We start from the raw sequence: 20,675 nt of genomic DNA, 5'->3' as shown, positions 1-20,675 counted from the left end.
GCCCATACCCTCCCACTGACTGGCTGGGGGACCTTGCAAGTGACTGACACATAATCAATGATGAGTGAATAGCAGTTGCTATTGTTGTTGTTATTGTTGTCACTGTGTCAATAAACTAAAGCAACTTGATTTGAAAACTTCTGAGGCTTCTTTCTCTTTCATGAGAAAAATGAGGAGAAAAGTCGATCTGAAAGTCTACCTTTCAACCCCCTTCTAGTTCCTCCCTGGGGAAACTTTTGTCCTCATTTCCAAAGGTTGCACTTGTCGCTAGCCATGACTTCCTGTTTCCCACGCTGGGGCAGAGTTTTCTTCTCTAGTCCCATCATCCCTCAGGTGAGATTGACACTTTCATGGCTCGGTGAGTGGAGCTTGAAATAATTAAACGTGACAAGCCTATTGCTTTCAGACTGAGTCCAGTTCCCAAATAGTGGGGTTGGTTTTCCCCTGACTTATGACAAGAAATGGGCCTGACAAGTGAACACCCAAAAGGAGGACTTTCAGAGAATTTCAGGCAGGTGGAAGTTGAGCTTGTAACGAAAACTGTCCTGCGTGCTGCACTGTAGCTCACATGAGTGAACCACGTACCTTGCCGACATAGAGCCAGACCTGTCATCTGTACTAATTAAGGGAAAGCTGGTCTGAACTCAAGAAGAGCATGTTTTAGAATTCAATTCAAGTCCCTGTGGGGACAGGATGCAAATAGAAAGATACTCTTTGGGAACTAGCATATAACGTGCTAGTTATATAGCACGGTGCTTGTTAATTGCTCTCTTAAGGTGTCTAATTGTTCTGTGTATTCTCGATTACAGCTTTAGCTTACTTGGCAAACTTGGCAGATGATACAAAGGAGAATTTTATATACTCAAAATTAGTGGACACCAAAAATAACAGTGTTAGATGGAGTGACTTATGGGCAGCTTCTTAGGGCCCTACGTGGAGGAACTGCCATCAGCATAATATTCCTGGCCTCTCATTGGTGGATTCTGCCAAAAGAAATGGGCATGCAAAGCTCAACGTGCATGAGCTTTGTTTTGTTTTTTTCAGGTCTCCATGCCTGTCTGGAAGGTGTGTTCTCAGCTGCCCTTTGCTGTGTGCTAAGCTTAGTTGGGAAGGTTCACTCTCCAAGATGGAGGCCACTGTGACAGCAACTGTTCAGGTGAGCTTACCTTATTCACGGATGAAAGCACTGGCAGGCCCATTTGGGCAGTAGACCCAAAGCCACACACTCCAAAAGCTTTAAAAGAAACAATAGTGATAGCCTGATTTTTTTTATTTAGGGTCCTGTGTATGTCTCTGTCTCACTTGTTTCTCAGGTAGAAAAATAAGGTGTTATTTTTTTAACAAACATGTTCCACAGTAGTATATATGGGGTGTGAGCCTAAAATCATCTCACTGTGTCTCTCTGTGAACTAGGGGAAACTGAATATTTACATTTTGTACACATTTATGTGAAGGTCACAAGGTTGAAGGTTGGGAGATCCATGTTCGAGTAGAAGCTCTTAGTTGGGAGGCAGGATGGCTTTTAGAGCCCAATCTGCCAGGATTAGGATCCTAGACCTGCAAATTAGTATTTTTATTAACATTTGGCATATTCCATAACTTTCTTGTGCCTCCTATTTCTCTTCTATAAACGTGAGCGAAGAATGCCTACTCTGTGATGCTGTAGGAAGGATTAGATGCGATGGTATGTTTAAAGAACGTGGCATATTGCTGGCATATAGTAAATGCTCCGTATACTATGCCATTAGAATAGCTATCATTTTTCCCCTTGGAAAAATGTCTTTCCCTTTGAAAGCTTCTATTTCTTCAATTGGAAGGAAAGAAGGACCGAGGCTTTGATGTTCATAAAATCCCTCCCGGTCAACTGTCTATGATGCGATTTTGCAGACTCTGAGAGTAACTACATGGTACATGTAAATTAGAGTGCATGTTTGAGCCTAGGGTTTGTATCTATGCCCCCCAAATGTTTGCTTCTTGTCTGAATTTCCAAAATTTAACCATTACTGGCAAACACCAACAGAGGGCATCAGGGTTTAATTCTGGGTGAGTTGCTCCTAGAGGCTGAGGTTCTAGTTGGCTGACAGGTCTCTCAGCAAAGCTCTAAAGTGCAGAAGATGTCACCCTGCTTGGGCCACAGCAGTCGGCTCAGCCCTTTCCTTCCCATTTGTCACTGGGGTGCCTGCTTCGGCTTCTGTTTCTAAGATGTCCTCCCCTGGGGAGGTCTGCTTTTGCCTGGGACAGGGGATGACGGCATTTACAGAGACAGAACAGTGATTAATAGTGATTAATGACACCTGAGTTCTCTTTGCTGCGTGCTGAACTGGGGGCATGTGGGTTAAGTAACCTGATCTACCCAAGGCTGCTGTCATGCCTAAAATGACACCAGGGGACCTTCAAGCAGGCATGCAGAGTAGAACAGCCAAATCCCAGAAAATGGGGAGTAGGGAGCCCAGTTTCTATACTCAGTGCCCTGAGAACTTCCTAAAGGAGTGTGGTAAACAGCTGGACTGCTCCATGCCTCAGTTTACCCCCTTGCTAGAGGTAGTGTTGGACTTTACTGCATTTGATGTTCACACGAAGACATGTAAACATCCCATGAAGGAAAAGTCCGACATTTAGAGCCAAGTGTCTTGGTATGATCCCTGTTACTTACTAAGTACATTCTTACACAAGAAACAAATTCCCAGAGCCTCCTTACCTTAATCTACAAAATGGGAATAATCCCATCAGGACTTCCTTTTAGGATGGTGTTGAGAAGCAATGGGGAGGGTGTATTCTGGAAAAGTATGAAATGTCTACCTATGGGGGGAGACCCTCATCAGCACTTCTCATCCTTACAGTACTTCCACCGGTGGTGGCAGTGGCATGGGTCACATCTGCTGGGTTGTTACCTCACTCAGAGATGCTGGTGTGGTCACTGTGAAGAGGAGAAGCTGCGGAGTCACATGGTCTCCGTTTACATCTCACCTTAAAATTCACCTTGTGAGTCATTTGCAAATAGTCATAACAGTAGTGGCACTGACCCCAGGTTTTGTAAGAAACATGCTGGATGTTGCATGCAAAACATTTAGAGCAGGTCCTGGATTTGAGTGGAGGCTTAATAAATGGTGGTTATCCCAATTACTGTTTCCTTCTAATGAAGGATGTTCTAATACCTCACCTCTGGAGAGCCTTTCCAGGTGATCATGACGCCCGTATCCCTCCTTTTCCTAAGCTGCCTCAGCATTTAAGGTCTGTGCCAGCAGCTGCTAGGTGTCCATCCCATTATCATTTTATATGGCTCAGCATTTGAGTAGGAACTTGTATAAATTCCGTCTGCACTTGTCGCCCTGGGTCTACATCCTGGACTTTGTAAACCCCTCTCCTCCAGCATCCTGAATGTCTATGCTTATGTAGCGCTGCAGAGTTGTGAGGGTCCTTATGTGATTCGATCCCACGATGACTGAACAACTGCGGGCCAGAAAGGGGAAGGGACCGATCTAAGGGTCACTGGTCTACCGTGACAGCAGGAGCTGGAGCAAAATAGCACACAAGTCTATTTTGCTTATTGCTTCTTTCCATTGCATTATACTAACTTTAAAAAGAAGTGAGTCACATTAGTGATCTCCTAACAGGGCTTCGAGTTTGGAAACAACACTAGGACCCATCTAGAATATTCTCCTGTCTCCAAGTTGACCTTCCTAGGCGCCATTCCAGGGCCAGGCAATATCTGCAAACATGTCTAGTAAAGTGCTTTGAAAGGTAATGCAAGCATCACTGTATCCATGAAGGAAGGAATGTAGGAGGAAAAAAGGAAGGAATGAGGGAGGGAAGAAGAAAAGGAAGGAAAGAAGAAAGGAAGAGAGGAAGGAAAGGAAGGGAAGGAGGGAGAGTCCTCTCCACAGTCTTCTGTGTAACTATAAAATCTGTGGGACTTTTGAAATTATACCCCGACAAATGAAGGTGCACATATTTTCAGGGGCACAGTTTTATTAGACCCTGGCTTTAGACTTGGAATTAAAAACATTTCCCTCGGCTTCTGTTTGAGACAGTCCTGCTTTTATTCATTTGTTCAGTCATTTATTCACTCCTTCTATCATCTATTCATTCATTCAATAAGCACGAGTTACATACCAATTGCCACAGAATATGTGTAAACCTTTCATTCCACTCTCAGTGTGGCAGACTTGTCTGTTCTGTACTTGCATATATGTGTACATACATACATGCATACAGCAACACAAAGCCCCTGGACTCAAATGCAGATATGCAAGGTCAAACACTCGTCCTGGCCAGCTCTCTGCACTTGGCGTCTTTCCAGAGAGGGGCCCAGGGAGTTTGAGCTTGCAGTGCCCGGAGGCCAGGCCTTGGAAGGTCCCTAGGAGTTATGCATGTCCCTGCTGCTGTGTCCCTGCACTGTGGGGTGGGCCAGTTCCCTCAGACACTCCACTCCAGAGGGACTTTGCTGGCAGATCAGGCCAAAGGGTGTTTTCAGGTCTTTGCAGGCTGACCTGATGGGAGGAAAGAGTCAGAGGACCAAAGGAAATGCCTGTCAGAGCAAAGGGGGCTCATCCATATCGATACATACCAGGGGGATCCGCTTGTGGCCTAGGGAATAGTTTCCTCCAGCAGGGTGCAAGGGAAGGAGTAGTGATCTGTCTTGAATCTCATAAAAAGTTGTAAAAGAAAAATTAGCTGATCGTATGCAATAGCATATTAACTAGTAGTAGGGGGATGGACAAATAACATAAATCATTATAATCTGGTAGGAAAAATAACTTACGTTGTTCTCAGGCGCTGAGCTAAGATCTCTACACTCATGTCTGAACAACAGTGCTAGGAAATAAGTTCTGTTAAGTCTGTTTTTAAATATGAGGACACGGGAGCTTAGGAAGGCCCAGTGAGTTGTCTGAGTTCAGTCTTGAACCACTTCCTCAAACTGCTTTTGCTTTTTTTTTTTTTGTCTGTAAAATGTGACTGTGGTTCTGCTGGGTTGTGTCAGAGATTCCTCCACCTGGCTGATGGGCGGCATCCCTCACAGTGCTATTGCAAAGCGCAATGCTTGGGCCCCTGAGAGCTTAAATGGGACTCACAACACATGTTTTTCACAATGTCCTGGATAATTGCTAGGACCAGCAAGGCCCTTATTTCGGAGGATCCCAGAAGACATGACCAGGTCTCAGATTCCATGCGTCTATATCCTTTTAGCTGTCAGCTGAGAGGTAAGAAAAGAGGGTTGGGCCTCATGAGGAGACAGCTGAACCAGCGCCCGGAGCCAGTCTCAGTTCTTTCCCCCATGGGCCTGCCCATAAATCTCAGATTTTTGGGACTGAAGCCAATGCATATCAGAAGCATTCTTCCCCCAAAGCAACTAATGTCTGGCTATGTCAGGTAAGTGAGCAGCAAGACTGTACAGGCTTCCATGGCTTTGCCTGGGAGCAGCTCATCCAGACTCACAAGACATTTTTTCTGAGCACTAGTATCTGGCACATCCAGAGAGCCAGTGCCTGGTATCCCCGTCCTCTTCGCACATCCATCCTCACCTGCCTGGGCCAGCCTGATCTTCCTACATCATTCTCCCATAGCAAGATGACCGTCTGGGATGAGCCGAGAGACCTTGATCTAGTTCCAGCTCTGACAGTCACTATCTGTGCTGTACGATTTCTTTTCATTTCTCACTCCTGGATCTTCATTTGGCTTCTGGAACATAGAAATGATAAGAAAGGTAGCTTTTCTTTACTCAGCTGAGACATGGCCTCAAGTTACCATGGCCTAATGTGTAAAGACAGATCTGTCTGTCTGGAATCAGACAGCGTTGAGTTCATGTCTTCTCTCTGCCAGTCACTGGCTGTGCAACTTTAGGCTAGTCACTTTACCTCTCTGGGCCTTGCTGTCAGTAGCTCTAGACCCAGCACTACTGCCAACCCCACTAGTTTTCTTCCTATTGCTAGCAGATACCCAGACCTTCCACCTCAAGGTCATTATACAGCTGTTTTTCCTCTGCTGACCCCCACTCATCACCAGGGAAGCCCTGCTCATTCTCCCTCCCATCTGACGCCGCTTTCCACCCTCTACTCCTGTGCCTGGTTTCCCTCCTCTCTGTCCATGAACTTGCACTTACCTCTTGAGTCCAACAGAAGTCCTTGATATTGAGCTCTTCTGGTAATGAGCTTGTCTATTTCTTTAGGTCCCACTCTCTCTGTTTTATTTCTGGCTGCCCTGGACAATTGTCCCTGCCCTACCAATTCTGATCCTCAGCAGCACTTCAAAGGCTACCCCGGTGCCCACAGACATGTGTTTTGGGGGTTAACACACCCTGAGTGACAACTAAGCTGACAGGGAACCTCCTGAGCCAGAGAAAGGTAAAAGCCCCTTGGGAAAAAAATCCTCATTTATGAATTTCTTTAATGAGTACATATTTATTTTACCAGCTATCATAGTAAGAGCATGGATGTCATTATGAAGAAGGCGTACTGGCCCCAGAGCTCAGAATAGTGATGGAACGTAGGAAGACAGATAACTAGATAGAAGAATTCACAACCTGGAGTGAAGGGGAAGTTCAGGGGCAAAGAGAAAGGGGCACTACCTCAGTCAGGGTTCTCAGCTGAAAACAGTTCCAACCTAAGGGAATCTAAGCAGAAAAGGAATGGGTGAAAATAACGATTAATGGTGGCTCACAGAGAACCAGGCTTGTATACCATATGGGACCCACACCAGTGTGGCAATGTGCCAGCAAACCCTACCCTACCACCCCCGACCAACAATGGCAGCACACACCAACGGCCCTGGGTGCTGGGACTGGACACCAGTACTTCCACCTCCTGGGGCCTGAGTACCAGGTGCCTCCACTGCTGTTCTCACCAGGAAAGGGATCTGGGGCCTGTCTCTGACTTTCTAATAAAGGTCTAAACTGGGTGTACCCAATCAGTCAGGCTGGAGCTGTAACTAGTGGAACTGGAATAAATCGAGACTTTCATGAGAGAGGGGGAGAGAGAGAGATAAATATCAACAGTTGCTGGTAGCTGAAAATGCGAGAGAAGTATCTATCACTGATCCCCACTAGGGAATTGTAAAGGATGGAGAGTGGAAGGGACAGACTTCTCAGAGGTATTGATATCTCTGCTGAGCTCTGAGCAAGGAAAGAAGTTAGCCAGGTGAAGGAGTCCAGGGGAGTGTTCAAACAGATGGAATAACAGGCATATTTGCTTGGAGATGGGAAACAGCCATAATTCAGTGTAGCTGGAATAGATTTGGAAGGGGGGTGGTCTGAATTGGTGGAGAGAGGTGAGCAGGGCCAAGGACATTAAGTCTCCTGGGCTGAGAAGCAGAAGGAAAAGCAAGGCAGCCAATGTTCTCCAGAGAGACCCCCCCCACCCCCCCCCAAAAGAAGATGGTGGTTTCATGTTCCAATACCATCCCTGGATGTCTGAGGTGTCATGTCTCCTTTTATTTTTTTATTGAAGACACATCGTTGAAGCTCACTTAAAAACTCCCTGTAAGTAGAAATCCCTCACCATGGTGGAGGATTTAGCCCATAAAATCACACAAGTGGGGGCTGTTTATGGAAGCAGGAAACATTCCTTGCAGAAGACATTATTTCGTATTCATGGTGGAGACATCATCAGACTCCCTCTGCAAATTAGCACAGGGGCTGCGCTCCTCTGCCTCTCGGGTCTGCAGGGTCCCATGTGCACCTCTCGACCTGGGCGAGGTGCAACCCATACCGGGCTAACAACACACAGACGTCCTCAGCGGCACCTGTCCCCACCCACACCTTCTTCACCGGACTTGCTCTGTCCTTGATCACTTCAAACACCTCATGTTCTTAGGTGCAAATGCACTGCCTATTATTACAATGCAAAGCAAAGGAAGCTCTGGACACTTTCCACATGCCAAAAGTCCTTTTTGCCAGGTCTTTCCAGAGGGGGAAGCTGGAACGTGATCTGGGGACTTAGCATTCCTGTTTTATGAAAACTGCAAGCTCCTCACTGGAGCTCCTTTGCTCCCAGGGGGCTCAGTCTCAATGCCAAATTAGTAAACCAGCCAATTCAGGGCCCCTCAAGGAAGTGTCCTTTCCCTGAGACAAAGTTCACAGGAATAAGCAAAGTGTGATGTGACATCTCTCCTAGAACTTGCCACTTCAGTCACCCATCATGGCAAGTCATGGAATTCACAGGAGAAAGACCTTGTTCCCAAGCTATGTGAATCCCTTCTGTTCTTGAACCTGGGATTAGCGGAAAGGGGTGAACAAGCATCTACAGAAGACATTGTTTTCTCAGTTATGACCCTATTTAAGGCAAGAGAGAGGGAGCATTATCTCCTGAAGTGCAATAGGACTGTGTATAAACCACTTCCTTTAAGTCATTTCTTTGCCTTTAAAATGAAGAGCTAGCAAGGAAAATATGTTATATTTTATATAACTTTCCTCCAGTTTTTTTATATAACAATACTCCACTTTCCTCCGTGGAGTGCTGCTTCTTAAGGCCTTGAGTCCAAAACCCTTCCCTCTAGGCAAATATCCCAACATCTGAAAGGGTGGTCGTCTCATGTTTTTTTAAAGCACTTTTGCACCAGGACCCCTTGGGGTACCTCTCAGATGACTTCAATCCGGGATCTGAAACGTCATGAGAGCAGGCAATTCAGCATGGCTGCAAGTCCCCTGTGAAGAGGCTCTGAGGAGCCACCAGGACCCAAAGCTACTTTCTCATTTGTATTTGGTTTTGCTTCTCTTCTCTGGTTCTTCCTTGTCTCCTGTCCCCCCTCAATCACATGTACCCTTTGTCTTCTGCTGCTCCCTGGCACCTGGTGGCTGCCACAGCCCCAAACTCTCAATTCCTTTGTCCAAGCAGTGCCCACCAGTTACTGACAGTCTTCCCGTTACCCACACTCAAACTCTGAGAAGAGGAATCTGATTGTGTTTGTGCCTGGCTGCCAGTTCCAGTCTGCTTTCAGCAGGCACCAGTCACCACTGGACACCCAGCAGAGCTGTGCTCATTCATTAAGGGCTACATAAAGCTAGCTTCTCAGAGACAGGATAGGGGCAGAGCGGGATTTCAAAGCTGCGTCAGCCATCTATTGCTGTATAACATTTTCCCCAGAACTTGGTGACTTAACATAATAATAAATATTTATTATCTCACAGTCTCTGTGGCTCAGGAATTTGGTAGCAGCTCCTCTGAGTGGTTCTAACTCAAAATGTGGCATGGGGTTTCCATCAAGATGCAGCAGGAGCTGCAGATGTTTGAAGGCTTGCCTGGAACTGGAGGATTCACATCCATGGGGCTCACTCACACATGGGCTTTTTCCAGGAGGCCTCAGTTCCTCCCTGTAGGGGCCTCTTCATCAGCTTCTGGAGTATCTTTATAGCCCAGCAGCTGGCTTTCCCCTGAACAAGCAAGACAGACTATGCAGAACCCACAACGTTCTTTATGTCCTAGCCTCAGTAGTAGCACACTATCGTATCTGTTGGTTGCACAGGTCAGCCCTGTTTGTGGTGGGAGGGGACTATGCAATGGCATGAGTACCAGGGGGCTACCTTAGATCCTGGACTGCTGCAAGGGCCAGCATTGGTACAAGTTCCGAGGGACTGAGAGAACACATTTTCATTGTGTGACCCATGCCAGTGTTTTTTTTCCTTTGGGTAATCAAGAAGCTATGTCTTGATTGATGGTTGCCAGAGGGGAGGAAGTTTGGTTTGGGGGGCTAGGTGAAAAAGGTGGAGGGATTGAGAAATACAGATGGGTAGTTACGAAATAGTCACCGGGATGGAAAGTACAGCCTAGGAAATAGAGTCAATAATATTGTAGTAACGGCATGGTGCCAGCTGGGTATGGGAAATATCAGGGGGAACACTTTGTAAAGTATGTGATTGTCTAACCACTATGCTGAACACCTGGAACTAATACAAAATAATATTGAATGTAAACTGTACTTGAAAAAATTTTAAATGTTCTTTAAGTTTAAAGTAAAGCTTTCTTTTCGATGCAGCCTGAGTTTTTGTCTTAAATTCAGCATTAGAAACCAACTTTTTGTGCCACCGCGGAGAGACGGTATATAGCTGGCTAACTACCTGTTGGCGATTTGCAAGACACCATTCACTCGAGAGATCTGCTCGAATTGCCCCGGAACTGTGTTGCTGGACCCCTGTGGCGAGCCAGGCCTGGCTCAGTGTGAAGCTCTGAGGAGTGGTTGCCCGTATCTATTAATTGATGACAACAATTGATAGGTTGTTTAGTGGAGGGAACACTTGTTTAAAAAAAGGCAGGTGAGGAGCAAAGAAGCACATGGCTTCTATGTGGGAAATCTGAACATTCAATAGTTCTGACATCTACAAGTTGGCCACTTTTTCAGAAGCCGGAGTTGGCAGGGAAACAAGGAGCTAAGTAGAAAATAATAAAAGAGAATTGTATGTGATCGGTGCCAAAAAGGAATGAGTCGAGGAAAAGAAGGTTAAATTCTGAAGTCTGGGCTGGCAAAATAATGTGTGCTTTAAACCCCTTATGAATGCAGAGATATATCTTGTGGCCAGACCAGAAGTCGGGAGACCTGGCTCCCTGTCCCAAAGTCAGGTGCGCTGTGTTTGGATTCTCCGGTGTAGGATAGACCAGCCTAGAGAGCCGCATTTAGAATTTTGATTTAATCGTACAAAGAGTCGTTACAAAGAACTTCGCCCGCTGATAGCAGTGCAAAATTGGATGAGGATTACCATCTCCCTGAGTCTATTTTCTCATCTGTTAAAAAATAATAGTAACCCCACTGCCTACTTCTTGAGGCTGTTTCAAGTGTCAAGTACAGGAAAGCAGTTATAGATTTTAAAAGTTCACAAAAGCTCCTTGCTGGCCCAGTAAGGACTGGGGCCCTTACAATGCTCATACTTTAAAATCAGCTGCTCAATATCGCTTGCTATCAGAGAGATGCAAATTAAAACCACAATGAGATACCACTTTACACCAGTCAGAATGGCTATCATAAACAAAGCAATAAACAACAAATGTTGGAGAGGGTGTGGGGAATAGGGGACTCTGGTCCACTGTTGGGATTGCAGACTGGTACAACCATTATGGAAAACAGTATGGAATTTTCTCAGAAAACTAAAATTGGACCTGCCTTTTGACCCAGCAATTCCACTGGTAGGATTTTATCCTAAGAACCCTAAAACACCAATCCCAAAGAACATATACACCCCAATGTTCATAGCAGCACAATTTACAATAGCCAAGAGTTGGAAGCAACCTAGGTGCCCATCAGTAAATGAATGGATCAAAAAACTATGGTACATTTACACAATGGAATTCTATGCCACAGAAAGAAAGAAGGAGCGCCTACCCTTTGCAACAGCATGGATGGAACTGGAAAGCATTATGCTGAGTGAAATAAGCCAGGTGTTGAAGGACAAATACCATATGATCTCACCATTAACAGGAAGCTAAACAACAAAACAAACAAGCAAGCAAAATATAACCAAAGACACTGAAATAGAGAACAGGCTGACAGTGACCAGAGGGAAGAGGGGAGGGAATTTCAGGGGAAATAGGGGAGGGATTTAAAGGAACATATATGAGAGTGGGTGTACCCTTTAGGGTACATGGACAACAACTGAGAAGGGTGGAAATGGGAAGGGGGGAGCACGGGAGGTGGGATAGGATGGGAGTAATAGAAAACTGTACTTGAAAAATAATTAAATAAAATTTAAAAAATAAATAAAAAATAAAATAAAATCAGCTGCTTCTACTTCAGGCAACTGGGTAGGGTTAGAGTGAAGGGGTGTTCCAAGGGCCAGACACAGAAATCACTACAGTTATTGAGTGATAACAACACTGGTAATAATCACTCTCATTTTGGGCTTCATGGACGTATTAAGACCAAAGGTGGAATGAGTCTCTCTTTGGATCTAAGTGTGTAAGAAATTAAGTTCCGAATCTGTGGGCATGTGGCTCTCCTCTGTGGCACAGGGACTTGCAGGGTGCTGCTCTGCGGGGAGCAGAACGAAGCGTGCGGGTGCAGGGGGTGGTAGAAAGAAGTGAGGGAGAGAGACAAGGAGAGGGTCCTGGTGCTGTTCCAGTCATTGCGCATGTCCAGCTGCATTCCTCTCCTTGGCTTCCTCAAATCTATTGGAACTGATGTCAGGTACAAGTCTGATTTCTGTCATTCAGAATCCAAATAGCTCAAAATAATGTTGTCCCTGTAAATGAATGATTTGTTTCGATTTATGATTCCAATAGATTTGATGCTGGTGCTCTTAAGGAAGCTATTGTATTATTAAGAGACATAAGAAGAGAGTGATTAAGGATGTGAACCCAGGGTCCAGACCATGGTCTCAAGTCTCTGGACAAAATTCCTAACCTCCCCGTGACTCTATTTATCCAGTAAATGCTGCTGCCGCCGCCGCTGCCACTGTTGTTGTTGATGACGGTGGTGATACCTCCCATAGAGGATGACCGTGAGAATTCAATGAATTATTATGTGATCAAGGTCACTAACCAGAGCTCCATCTTATGGAAAAATACATTACCATGTCCCCAGAGCTGGCTCCAATTTGGACTTTAAAAAAAAACTATTTATCATTATACCCATATAGAGGGAAATATGTCTTTCAAGTGCTGAAAGAGTCATCGTTCTCTCTGGTAATGGGATAACCTCAAGAGAATCAAATTTTCATGTTGAAATAGGTGCTGTTGCCATGTGGAAGGTGGCCGAGACCCCAAGCTTCAGATGGAGAGCCCCAAGAGACAGTGTACATCCATGCTCAAAAATCCTGGAAATAGTGATTGATAATTGAGATTCTGGCTGAAGCACGAGAACAGAGATGCCCCAATTAAATTCTGCATAGGAGCTACTTAACCCATTTATGTGTTTTCTGCTTTCGTGCAGTAGGGGAAGTACATTATCAACGTTCACATATTTTCAGCCTATTCATATGTTGTGTTTGACTTTTCACCCCTGAGTTACGTGGGAGGAGTGAGATGCCCTTCAAGGGATCTCCAGGCCATAAGTCTTCTGTCCAAGGCTTCCACTTAGTTTTGACATTGGCTCTGAGACGCTCGAGCATGCTTTGCTCCTCAGGCAGATCATGGAAGTCATCCCGGAGGGCTACTGCCACGGATCAGATCTGTCTCTTGACCCGGGTCCTTCAGACCACCCCTGAGCTCGTCTTTGCCATCACCTTGAGGGAAGGGCTTTGGTTCGGATGTCCAGTGTGGGCAACTCTTTTGACTGTTCAGCATTCAGAGGGGCTCTCCTTGCCCCCATGCTAAATGATTGGCAGGCAGGGTGAGTATCACAGAACAAAGAGTCCCCACGCCCATTCCAGGCATGTGGCAAAGGTATTTGCTTCCTTGGGAAGGAAGTGATTTACCTGTGGGAGAACTCTCTTGGCAAAGTTTGTGTAGGAAGAGGCTCAGTCTCTGCAACTGTGCGTGTGTGTGCGTGTAAAGCAGCAAGAGTGGAAAGCAAAGACACTGTGAACACCACAAAAGGGCGCTTCTTTATGTGAATGCTTGGGAACATAGGATGCTGAAAGGCTTCGGATCCCATAAATGAGTGTGTGCCTGATTCAACACAGCCTACTTGTTTCTTCTTCAGAACTAGTGAGCCTGCATTATCATTGGCTTTATTATGTCAACCTTCACAGAGAAGACAGTGTTAGAAGGAAATGGGTGGGAGAAAAGAAGAAAAAGAAAATACGTAAAAGATTAGTGGGAGGGGTAGGGGAAAGGGAACAGAGCAAATGCATTTGCTTCAAGTTTTGTGTTGTAAGGGTTTATGAGGACTCAGTACTTTAGTGTAGCTAGTTACAATTGCATAGTTATAGATGCTTTGCCGTTGGCCACATTATTTCAATATTAACTTTGTGGTTATTCAGCCTAATGTTCAAATTCAGGAAAGAAACAGTTTTCCTGAAGGTTCTTGATCCTTAGTGATTTAGTTCAGTTGATTTTGATATAGGCTAGAAATGTAACAAGTGCTTTTAACTTAGATGAATACAAGTTTGTTATTACCAATTATTCATTTATTTTAAAATCACCTTAATGCATATTAAAACGCAGCAGGAGGAATTTTATAATTGAAGAAATTAATGTCTCTGGTCAATGAGAAAGATACTTCTTAATTAAAGATCAATCACATATCAAACAGTCATAAATTAAGACTCCACTACACAGTTCACAGCAGGCTGAGTTAAAAGCAGTTATGTTTTTTTTAACATGTTCAAACATTTTCTCAGTCTAGAGAGTTACCTACAGTGGGTTGGGAAGGAATGATTAATTGGCCGCTACGAGGACTGGGCCCCATCCCCAATTGCAGAGCAGTTTGTGTGGCCTTGGGCAAGTCGCTTAACCCCTTGGAACCCTTGCTTCCTTTCCCATCTGTAAAGTGAGCATCACAGTGTCGTCCTCACCTACCTCCTCTTACTGCTGTACAGAAGAAATGAGGTTCCAGCTGTGGAAGTTCTTTGACAAGTTAAGCCTCTGAATGAAATGCAAGTTTTTGTGGATCCTGTACACACATGCACTATTCATAATTGTGAATAAATACTGTACTACGTGTTGACTACGCTGCAAGTGTTTTGTGCTTTGAATGCATGTGCCCGGAGATACTTGCCTGTAAGAGCACATAATAGGTGCCCTTTGTGGGCTGTAACCTAGGTGACACTCTGCCCATTAAGCCGCACCTGTGCTCTGACAGGCTCTGGGAGAGAAGGACTTGGCAGGTGCACATTACCGAGGCAGAGAGAACAGAGTCATCCAATAGCAGCACCCAGCCTGCCCCTCAGGGCCAAGCTGGAGGCTATGTATCTGCATAGCTTTCCAGGACCCCTCTTTCCTCTGAACAAGAATAATACTTTCTCCTGAATCTATGCACTTGTTTCACTTCATTGCTGCAGCCCCGAACTTTAAGCACCCAAGCCAACCCCCACAGCATTCAGCTGGCCCCAAATTAATAGCATCCCTAGCCCTCTCTGAGTTTGTAGCCTCCACTATAAAACTTTCCTCTGACCCGACTCGTTCCTCAGAATAGATTCCACCCTGTTTGTATTCCCCTGCTTTCCAAGTTCAAGTCCATAAATATTAGCAAGCCCCTGCTACTGCCTAGAACTGTGCTAAGTAATGGGGTACAGCAATGGGCAACACGGCATGTCCCTTGTCCTCATGGAGATTATAGTCTAATAGGGTGAGAGACAGTTAAGCGATTCCAATCTTCAGGCTGAGGAATCTTTGGAGAAGTTTCCAGGAAAGAGGATATCCACTCTGAGATCGGCAGAATGAGAAGGGGTTAATCCCATGAAAATAATCAGATGGTCCTTTCAGGAAGAAAGAAAAGGCAGAGTATTCCAGGTATCACATCTGGGAGGCACGAAGGAACCCACTCCAAGTAAGAAGTTGAAAGACCTTTGTTCTGGACCAAGTCAAGCAGTGAGCAAAAGATAACTTCTTTACTGATGTCTCTGTTTCCAGCTTCACCTTGCTTGGCACCTTCGCACTTGGTGTGAAGTTCTGCCATTTTCATTGAGATCGAAACGTCAGCCCCAACTCCCTCCTCCACAGTCTGTGCATCATCTCCCTTGTTTCACCCTGGAGTTGGGTCCCTTCTTCCCTTTGATCCCCAAGGAGACCTGCTATGGACTAAACACGAGTGTCCTCCCAAACTGCAAGCGATGGCCCTTTGTCGTCTGAGTCACCCATTCTACGGTGGTGCGTGTTAGCTGCCCTAAGACAGAATTTCCCCTGGCCTTGGAAATGGAGACTGGTTTATCTGAAGTCTTCTCTTCCATGTAATTTGTATGATAACTCTTTGATCTGTATTTCATTCCAAGTACTTAGCACAGTGCCTAGCAATGTATTTTCTATGATAAACTTCTGTTGTGCCACATTTTGGTTTCAAAACCTCCAGCAACTCTGCATTAATCTTCAGATAAAACTCTCCCTTAAGCACAGCTCAACTGCCCCAGCCCCCATGCGCCTGCTGGCCTCCCCTCTTACCCTTTCCTCTCTCCTCCATTACACCAGCGTTCAGTTTCTCAATCCCTCCTGGTTCTTCTTGCCTTCGGGGTCTCTCACGAGTTCCTTTGGCTTGTCCTGCCCATCCCTGCACCACCCGCCAACTCCTCCTCATTGATAAAGTCTCCATTTCTATTCCACTCCACCCACCAACTCCTCCTCATTGATAAAGTCTCCATTTCTATTCCACTCCACCTGCCAATTCCTCCTCATTGATAAAGTCTCCATTTCTATTCCACTTCTGTCGAGAGGATTTCCCCGATGCTCACTTTTCACTTCTGTTAGAACATGGCACTTACTATGCTTTATTGAAATTGCTTGTTGAAATGTCTCTCTGTCCTGCTATCTCAGCTTTGGCGTCGCTGATGTTTTGGACTGGATAAGTCTCTTGGGGGAGGGGGCTATCCTGTGCATGGCAGGATACTTCACAGCATGCCTGGCCTGTACACGCTCCATGCCACTGCCGCTTCCCTAGTTACGACGACCAAGCATATCGCCAGGCATGGCCAAATGTCCCCTGGGACACAAAAGTGCCCTCATTTGAGAACCACTGTAGCAGACTCTTCAGGAGGTAGGAAGTGAGTGAGCCTTATTCACTCTTCTGTCCCCAACTTGGAATGCAGTAGTTGGTGGTTACTCCCAGGCTGCATGAATGAAGTTCCTTCTGGAAACTCCTACTGAATGAATGGATGTTCGGAAGAAAGCTGCGTCAGAAGCGCCGGTGGTTCAGAGCCCTGTGGTTCTCTTACTGAATAGGGGGAACCACACAGGCTTGGTGGTCTTCTCACTTTGGGACGGGTCCCCTCGCTGCCTGTAACATCTGTCCTGTAAGCAACAGATTATCGAGTGCTTCATTCCCTTCACCCCACACCTCTCTTGGCTGCCCTGTCCACCCATTTCCCACCCACAGAACAGAAAAAAGGTGCAGACTCCCTGTGCTTCCTGCATCAAAGATGTTTAAGCCTTTTATACGAATCCCGATTAATTAACAAGGGCGCAGAACTTACAAGCGTTTCAAGTTGCTTTTATCTCTGGAAGAAAAGACGCCTTTTGGCGGATCCTTTCTGTTCACTGTCTAGTTCAGCATTTCAAAGGGCATCCTTTGATGGGCTGAGCGGGTTACCATTTCTTGTGTGTAAAGGGCAATGACTAGTAATTAAGGGACAGACCCCCTTAATGTCAACTGAAGGAAAAAAATCAAATTCAATCTCAGCCTCATCCAGAAACAACTTGTGCTAAAGGCAGAGGGCCGTGCCTAGTGTTGGAGGGCAGAGGGAATAGGGTGTGTGATGGGGATGCATCCCTTTGGCTTCCAGTGAAAACGAACCTCACATTTGTTGAACATCCACTGTGTGCCGTATCAGCTCTCCCACAACCGCTATGAAAAAGTTAACGCTATTTCATTTTACAGATCGAAGAATCAAAGTTTTGGAGATGTCCAAAGTGTAACAAGTTGACCAGCTGCCTTTACAATATGGTGGTTCTGACTATATTCTTTCCTCCGAACCTATATTCCACAGCACCACTCTATGCCCCCTTCTCAGCTACGCTTACTAGAATGGAACAAAAGAAGGGTTTATTTTATCTTTGTATGCAAGTCATTCATTCATCCCATAGGCAGTCAGTCAAAGTCTCATCCACTCGGGGCTCCTGTAGCACGTGGTACTCAACCGCTGCCCCACCATAGGCCTCATCACATTTTTTTTTGTTAATTATGCTTTGTTGTATTCATCTTCCCATTTGAAGTATAAATGCTTAGCAAGCAGGGACCTTGGCTTCCTTATTGAATTCTGTATCCTCAGTGTTTCACACAGGGGCTGGCCCAGAGCAGTTTTCAAGAAATAGTTGTTGAATTGGATATTTACTGAGGCTCTACTATGATGAGATTGCTAGTTGCTTCCAGCACCTACGTATCCCTTCTTCCCTAATAACGGAATTCTCATTCATAACCAGAAGGCCATACCTCCAACTAAGTGACTAGAAGAGTCATCTCCAGCTGCTTTGCAGTTAGGAGCGACTGTGTGACTAAGTTTGGAACACGAGACAGAAGCAGAAGAGCTGTATTACACTTCCACAGCCTTCTCTTACTCCATCCTACTACTTAGACTATGCATGTGATGGCTGGAACTCATGCACCCACTTTAGACCATGCAATTCAGAGCTGTACCTTAGGATTCTGAAGCAGAAATATGGCAGTAATCTGGGTTCCCGATGACCACAGAAACACTAACACATTTCTGCACTGTTTCCACACTTGTTTTATGTGAGAGATAAATAGATTTCTATCTTAGGAGATGTACTGTTTTTGTTTTTCTGCTAATTGCCACTGAACCTAATCCCCAATGATAGAACTACTCAGTGTGGAACATTGTTCTAGGGGATTGTAAAGCAGGCTAACGGAGCTATTCCATGCCTGTGTGGAGCCCACAGCCTGTAGGAGAGCTTTGATGCATCTACATCTGGTGATTATTTGACACACGACACTCCAGTCTCATTAATTTCCTTCTAAGAGAAGAAAAAATAAAATGCTCAGTGGGCTATGAATTGGGACATACAACAGTGGGCAGGACCATTAAAATTTTCATGGAGGAGACTTCCTTAAATTTAGCCTTGAATATTAAGGAGAATTGGGTTCAACAGAGAACAGGATGAGGTTGAATGCCCAAGGAGCAAAAATATAGGATGTGTTTGGGGGAAGGCCAGAGACGCTGTTATATAAAGTGCATAGAGAAAGTATATCCTGTGATGTTAATGAGCATGGGCTCCAGAGTTAGATGTCATGGGTCTGAATTCTAACTTAACTCTTTACTAGCTGTGTGACCTTGGATGAACCTCTAACTCATACCGGCTCCGTGATTTTTCCATCTGTAAAATGAGAATAGTAACTTCTGCCTTCTCAGGTCGTTGTCAGAGTTAAGTTTATATGTCTAGTTCATGTGGTCAGAATGTAGCTGTTGGAAATATGCGCTCCCTAAGTGGTCGCTATGACTGCCATTTCAAGAAACTACAAGATATCCAGCTGGTGTAGCTCAGAGGATTGAGTGTGGGCCTGCGAAGGAAAGGGTCATGGGTTCGATTCCCAGTCAGGGCACATGCCTAGGTTGCGGGCCGGGTTCCTCAGTGAGGGGCACGCAAGAGGCGACCACGCATTGATGTTTCTCTCTCTATCTTTCTCCCTTCCTTCCTGTCTGTCTAAAAATAAATAAACAAAATCTTAAAAAAAAAAAAAGAAACAAGAGATCATTGCAGCCACAGTATGCAGAGGCATGAATGCCAAGTTAAAAACCTTAGACCATTATTATAAAGGCACCAAAAAGCTGCTAGAGGTGTCTAAGCAAAGTTGCGGGTGACATGATGAGAGCTATTTTGGGGGAAGTCTCAGTGTGTCACCATCTTATTATGCTTTGTCTCACCCCCCACCACATCAGCCTACTGACCTGCATGCCCCCTCTTCCTAGGACACACAGACACTCGGCAATTCCCCGGGGCTCTCCTCCTGTATCGGAGTTCTCGGACTGATTGCTGATGTGTGCATACACCTGGCTGCTTTCCAGAGACCCGGAAAGGGAGCCCTCTGGCTCACAGCTCCTGGGCCTGTTGTTCCCCTGGGATTTGCTAAAGCATGTGATCCCTGTCTCACTCTTCCACTTCCTCTGCCCCAAATTCCCCTGCCCTTGCCCCCTGGGGAGTGTGTTATCAGTGCTAACACTCTGACTCTCAGTCCTGAAATATAGGCCGGTGATTACATCATAGCTAGGTCATTTGAAGCATGTTTTCCTCCTTGGTGGCAGTCAGAACCACGCCACCTTCGTGAGTACCCGCAGAGACAGGCGAACGTACGGCATGCTACAGACGAACTAGGGTTCTGATTCCCCAGAATCTATGGGTTGGAGTCCTAACCTCTGATGTGGTGTTGTTTGGAGATAGAGCCTTTAGGAGGTAATTAGGTTAAACGAGGACATGGGCATGGGGCTCTAATCCAATAGAATCGGTGGCCTTGTAAGAAGGGAAAGAGATCTCCTTTTCTCTCTCTCTCTTTCTCTTGCTCTCCCTCTCCCATGCCTGCACACACACACCAAGGAAAGGCCAGGTGAGGACATAAAGAGAAAGGCCGCCATTTGCAAGACAATGAGCGAGAGAGCCCATTTCCGACACTGGTCTGGTCGGCACTTTGATCTTGAACTTCCAATCACTAGAACTGTGAGACAATCAGTTTTGTTGTTTACGCCACTCAGCCTGTGGTTTGCTGTCCTGGCAGCCCCGAGCAGGCTAATACAGTGGGCGTGGTACTGACTGTTGGGAGCCACTGAAGACCACTTCACAGAGCGTGCCTCTATGGATAGCTTAGCAGTGCCTTCTGAGCCTTCTGTGCCAGCTGATAAAAGATGAGCCGCATTTCCTTGTCAGATTCCTGGAGACCAAGCTCAGAATGCAATGACATTGACCATTTAGCAGCCAGAAAGAGAGTAGTTTCCAACCGCCCCCCAGCCCCCGCCACACACACGTCTAACTTACATTTTAACATTTTAAAAGCATCTTTCATTTAAGAGTTAGCACCTGAGTGACTAGTCAGACACAAGTAACAGCTACAGAAAATATTAGAATATGGACAGTGTGAAGCCAGAGGCCTGCGTTGTTCCAGGTAAAAATAGAATGGGAGAAGTTAAAAAAATGTACTTAAAAACCTACGCGAAGATTGCT

The sequence above is a fragment of the Sturnira hondurensis genome, unplaced genomic scaffold (assembly GCF_014824575.4).
Source record: "Sturnira hondurensis isolate 20B ecotype Veracruz unplaced genomic scaffold, ASM1482457v3 Scaffold0010448, whole genome shotgun sequence".
Classification (NCBI taxonomy): Eukaryota; Metazoa; Chordata; class Mammalia; order Chiroptera; family Phyllostomidae; genus Sturnira; species Sturnira hondurensis.
This window is presented reverse-complemented; position numbering follows the sequence as displayed.